The sequence below is a fragment of the Podarcis muralis genome, chromosome 3 (assembly GCF_964188315.1).
Source record: "Podarcis muralis chromosome 3, rPodMur119.hap1.1, whole genome shotgun sequence".
NCBI classification, from domain to species: Eukaryota; Metazoa; Chordata; class Lepidosauria; order Squamata; family Lacertidae; genus Podarcis; species Podarcis muralis.
The window spans coordinates 30,833,513-30,839,657 of NC_135657.1; positions in this window are offsets into that span (position 1 = coordinate 30,833,513).

Here is a 6,145-nt window from a genome sequence, read left to right on the forward strand (position 1 = left end):
TATGGAACTCGCTCCCACAGGAGGCAGTGATGTCTACCTAGATGGCTTTAAATGGGAATCAGACAAATTCATAGACAGGAGGGCTATAGATGGTTGCGAGCCAGGATGGCTGTGCTCTGCCTACCCAGTTGGAGTCAGTAATGCTTCTGAATAACAGCTGAGGGGAACCACAAGAGGGGAGAGCACTCTTGTGCTTGAATCCTGCTTTGCTGGTTTCTCACAGGTATCTGGTTGACCACTCTGAGAACAAGATGCTGGACTGGGTAGGCCATTAGCCTGATCCAGTAGGCTCTTCTTATGTTCTTATGGCACACATTCCTTGCATTCAAAAACAATATATTCATTGTATACAACGCAATATACAAGGAACAGGTGGAGTTTTTTTAAATCTGTAAACATACATTAGAGTCTACTCGGTCTCCTAAGAAACTATGAACAAAGATGCAATTGACTAGAATCCTATTATACATACTTATTTAGAAATATGTCCCATTGAATTAAATGGGACTCACTTTTCAGTCAACATTAACAGGGTGGTACTGGAAGAGACTGTGTAAAAATTCTAGGACAGTGACCTTTGCATTGTAACACCAGGATTATGTAATAATCACAATTATTCTCGCACTTGTAATGTTTGACTGAGAAATGTTGACACAAATGTACAATCCCACCTATATCAAAATGAAGGGTTGGGCACTGTTGAGCTAAAAGCCTATACAGTATTGTCTGCTTAAGCAAAATGCTCTGTAAATATTGTCACAGTCCTTCCCCCCCCCCTTTTCTTTATTTAGTTTAATGTATCAGAACTTACATGGCTGCTTTCTACAACTTTTGTGTCTTTCTTTTCCCCCTCAATAAACATGTGTTCGGGTTGATTGTTTGATGTTTATTATGCTCTTTTTCTCAGTGCTTTTTTGTTGTTGTTAAAAATTAGGTACCAGTACTTGCATCTTGGTAAAAGTGCCATAGATGCCGGCACTAAATGGATCTCATGGGCAGCAAAATAAGGGTGACAGTATTCCACACCAGTGACCACCATCACACAAAGAAAAACGCTATCTACATTTAAGTAAGTCCCATTATGCTCAGTGGGGCTTATACCCAGGTAACTGGAGGTATGCAACCCTATAACCACTTACCTGGGAACTTAGTTCTACCAGATAAGACTAGGGAATGGCTCAGGTTTTCTGTTAATGTTTGTGATATTTGACTTTGTCTGGCATGCCCTGTAGCATGAGTTGCTTCACTAGCCATTTGGGGCTATTTGCTCTGTTGGCAAATGGTTTCTTAAGGAGTGGTCTTATCACTGGCTCCTTCAAGCGAGCAAGGACCACCACCACCCCTTACAAGGGAGGCATCAAATCACCTATATAGGCAAGATGCAGCTCTTCTTGAAAAATAAAAATAGCCTTCATTAATAGGATTAATAGGAAGTAATTTCGTTGTCCCCGAGAGGGGGCAATGACAATAAAGATAGTAGTAGTAGTAGTAGTAGTAGTAGTAGTAGTAGTAGTAGTAATTCAAGGCCTATCTTCACTTAAATGGGACTAACTTCTCACTATGCACATATAGGATTGCACTTCTAAACCCCAATCCTATGCCTTTATAGTCAGTAGAATCAGCTCTCTGGAGTCATTTTCTGATTGAAAATGGGCACGTGCCTATCATTCTTGCTTTTAGGATGCTACTGAAAACTTATATTTTCAAGTGGGCCTTCCCTGAAGTAAGACTCGGTTGTAAAATACCAGAAAACAAAATCTATGGTATAAATACAGAGCAATTTAAAAGCATGCCTTGAAAACATTAAATTACACCAATTCAGTATATTGTAAAAGTTTTTTATCAGACATGAGCAAGGGACAAGAGCACAGGTGGTCAAACCAAACACCTTGTCCACATCCTCAAGTCTTACTAGCTGAAGCTTATCCAACGTAACAGGACTGGGCAATGTTCTGGACACATCTGCTACAACAGCACAGTCAAGGTGCAGGCAGATACAAGTGATTTTATCCTCAAAATGCTTTGCACACAATTTGAAGTGAGATGTGTGATGCAGTTGTTCAAACACTTAATACCTTATTTAAACATTAGTGTAACCAGTTGTACAATTTATCGATGATATGGTTATTTAGCAGCACTCTTCACGAGATGCCATAAAGAGCCCTCAGGGAATAAGCTGAAGTGTTGCAGTTGTGTGAGTAGGCAGAGAGAATAGTTTACAGGGATGTAAATACAGATAATATCTTCTACTGGAACTCTCATAATGTCATAGATAGTACTCTTAAATTTAGCGATGAATGTGGGCTATTTTTTCCAGCCTCCCATAACGTTTTGCATGCCTGTCTGTTCCTGTTTGCTTTCACCACTGTCATAACTGCATTGGGAGCTTAATTACAAAACAGAAAAACTTCATGAATAGCAAAGGCAAAAAGCAGTCAGAGGTGGGGAAAGGAAAAACAAAATGCCTCTGGTGGATTTATTGGCATCAGAATATCTCTTAGCCTTTACCTCAGTCTCTTTTCACCTAGTTTATAGAGTTTCTCTCAGATAATGATTTAGAAAAGTGGAGAGCTGTAGTAGTGAGAGTAACCATACAAACCATGCTTGTGAGAGTGTGTGTGTGTGTGTGTGTGTAGGAAGTAAGGAAGTGCAGTATAGGTGAGGCATGATAACAGTTATCCAAGAGCTTTATCATGCCCACAAATGCTAATTTACCATATCAGTAATCTTTTTTTGAACATTTTCCATTTGCAGACTAAATTGGGGCGGCATATAATCCAGACTGGCAAGGAACCAGGTGGCACAGATTTAAAATAAAGTGTGAATAAACCTGAAATTCAGAATGCCAATGTGGGGGGAGAGATAAGTAGGGCTGCCATCTATTACCAAAATAAAAAGGTAAAGGTACCCCTGCATAGTTATACAATTAGAGAAGAATTCAGATTTTGAATGAATAATTAAAAGGCCTGAGAAAAGTAAGTCTGCTCTTTTTGTAGAAGCTATGCAGTCATATTATTATTTTTTAAATCCCTTTCACCCTAAATCAAATTTCCCCCTAAAGAATAACTTTCTCAATATTTACAACAAATTCTAGTTTCCAGCTGTGATCAGACTCAGGCTTTTCTTCTCTGTGCTGCTCAAAAACATGCCCTGAAACAAGGAAACGAGTACTGTGCAGGCTTTATTGAGAATACGGTAACAGGAACAGGCAGGTAGAAACCAATCCCAGCTTAGTACGATGTGCAAATGTATCTTCTTAGAACAGTGAGTACCTACTTGTACATTACTTCACACAGAGATGAATCTTCATGTTCCTAACAGCATGCAACTTGCAATGGGACGGGTGCAAGTGTCAGAACGAGGAGATAAACATGTGAGAGTTTGATCTGGTTCAAACCCACCTTTCACATGTGAGCAAGCCAGCCTCAATTATCCAGTTCAAAAAGCTTTATCGACTATGACCACCATCACAACATGCTGCTGGATTTATGCCTTAAGTCTTAGAGCCAGGGTCTTTTTTCAGCAGGAACTCACCAGAACTCCGTTCCGGCATCTCTCAGCTGGGAGCCATTGCTATTCTAAGAGAACGAGGGAGGGTGTTTGTGGTAAGTTATGGCACCTCTTTTTCTAGAAAAATAGCAGTGCTTAGAGCATTTTCAGAAGAGGAAGAAGACGTGCAGGAACCCTTTCCAATAAATATAACACAACATGAGCAGTCAAATGTTATGTGTGCCTGTTATGGTTGTAGGAATTATTTCTGCCTAGGGGTAATGGCAGAATGAAGAGGAAAAGACCCGTACTTCAGTGGCAGATCAACTGATTTGCAGGCAAAAGGCCCCAGCATCTCAGGTATGACCAGGAAAGGAAAGGGTCCAGTCTGAAATCTTGGAGAACTGTTGCCCATGATTTCCCAACCATTCCCCCCCCCCCCCTTGAAAAATGCTGAGGGTTTTGGCAAACCACCTGATTTTTCTGGCTGTTGCAGCAATTGTAGCACAATATTCTCAATGCTGCATGATTTTTAATTTTCTCTATTTATGCAATATACCTGAATGCGTGGTCCGTTCTCAGTTCCTAACTAGAAGAATAAATTTCCATATAGCTCTTTACCAGCTGAAAACTATTCTGGTCACATAGAAAAGCAATCAGATGACCACAGCTGCTTGAAAGGTGACTAGAATTTGCTGCATTATCAAGGAAGGTTATATTTCCAGAGAAGACGAGATGAGGTTAGGAAAGAACGGAAGTTTTAAAAGCAATAGCTCTCAGCAATTGCAACAGCAATGAAAACCGAGCTTCCCAGAGAACTGTAGCCTGTCAAATCTCCAGCAATTTTTGACTTGGCAAGACAGCGGAAACATGAAGCAACACCATTATGTCACCAGTGGTGCTTTTCATTGGCTAAACCCCAAGAGCGTATCTTAGCAACGCCTGGAACAGTCAAAACACTACAATTAACTCTTTCATTTGTGTTATATAAACAACACTCAAATTTCCTTGTACTTTAAAATTGCAACCTTTTTTTCTAATAACAGCAATAATCAAATAAAACGTTTTGAAAGCAGCATTGACTTCTCCGTCAAGGTGAACAACCATGTAATTTTTAGTCTGTAACAAACATTTCTGAAACTGTTTACCTGTCTTAATTTAGAATAGGGTGTGGCTACACTCAGCATTTCACAGGGCAGCTAAGTTGAAATTAAGTAACCTATAGTATCTCTAAAAACGTATTGAAAGTTTTTGAAAGTTCTGAAGTTTGTTGCTGTAGACTAAGCAGTCATCAAATGCTTATGCTATAGTCAAATGGTTACTATTTAATGTCCATCAAAACTTTGTCATTTAATTTGTAAGAGCACATATATGTTCACAAGCCCCAAACATTCTTGAAACTCAGCAAGCTATAATTGCATTAACATCAGTTGGGCTGTAATAATTATACACACTTATTTGGGAGTAAGTCCCATCCAGCTAAATAGCTCTAAAATTCTGGAGCATTCTGTTCTGCTAGCTGAGTGTAACCAAAGCTCATGCCACAATAAATCTGTTAGTATAAGGTGCCACAGGGTTCCTTGCTGTTTCCATATGCAAAGCCCCTGCTTCATCCTTTGGTCTCCAGCTTGCTGCATTTGCCTGTGATGTAAATTAAATGTTACAGGCACAACAATCCACATTCCTCTTCCTCAAGCTTCACAAAACCACAAATGCTCCCTAGTGGTTTGTACGGATACTTCAAGTGCATTTCTGAAGTTTCCTGCACGGAGGATCAATACAACACTGAGGACACTTGTTGCTTTGTTAGCGTCTTTGAGGGAGAAGAGGATGTTTGGTTTGTTAATTAAAAATATTTATAGCCTGCCTTCACCATGAATCCACAGAGCGACCTGAAGTTAAAACACCAGGCATAATAAAAAAACATTTTAAAAATACATAAAACAGCCAACAGATAAAAGGAACAGATTCCTGATAGACAATTCATCAAAAATAAGTAAGATCAACAGCATCAATATTATGCAGCCAAGAAGAACCAGTAAAATCACCTCATATGATAAAGGTATCAGGCAAGAGATAAGATCCTATCCTATATGCCTGCCTCTCTCACACACTTCTTGTTCCACAGCAACACTTAAAAAGACATCTGAAGAAGATCTAGGCATCCAGGTAAATTCAAATGCAAGAAGGTAATTGAATATTGTGGTTCCAGGCTATTTAGGACTTTAAAAATCAAAAGTAGCCTTTTGAGTTGGGGAAGAAAGATGAAGGAAAGTTAGTTAATAGTGAGTGGCATAGTGTATGATTATCTTCTCATGTCAAATTGCATGTGTATGATTAGTGCTGAAGTGTCTTAACAGGTGTCTGAAAGTCACATTACAGCTTAATTGCTCTTTCCCTTGATTTGCATTAAATGGGGCTGGGAGAAAACTGGGGTGCCAGCTTTAATAAAATATGGGGGGGCTCAGGTAAGCCCTGCCACATATAATATGGTCACGTGACATGGTGCACACACACCATTTGAATGGCAATACCCATCAACTGGGGGGGGGCAGCCCCCTCAAATATTTTGTGGGAGGGCCCAAGCCCCCTTGACCCTAGGAGTTGTCTCCTATGCTGGGTAGAAAGAATGAAGCAAGGATCAAGGCCATTACAG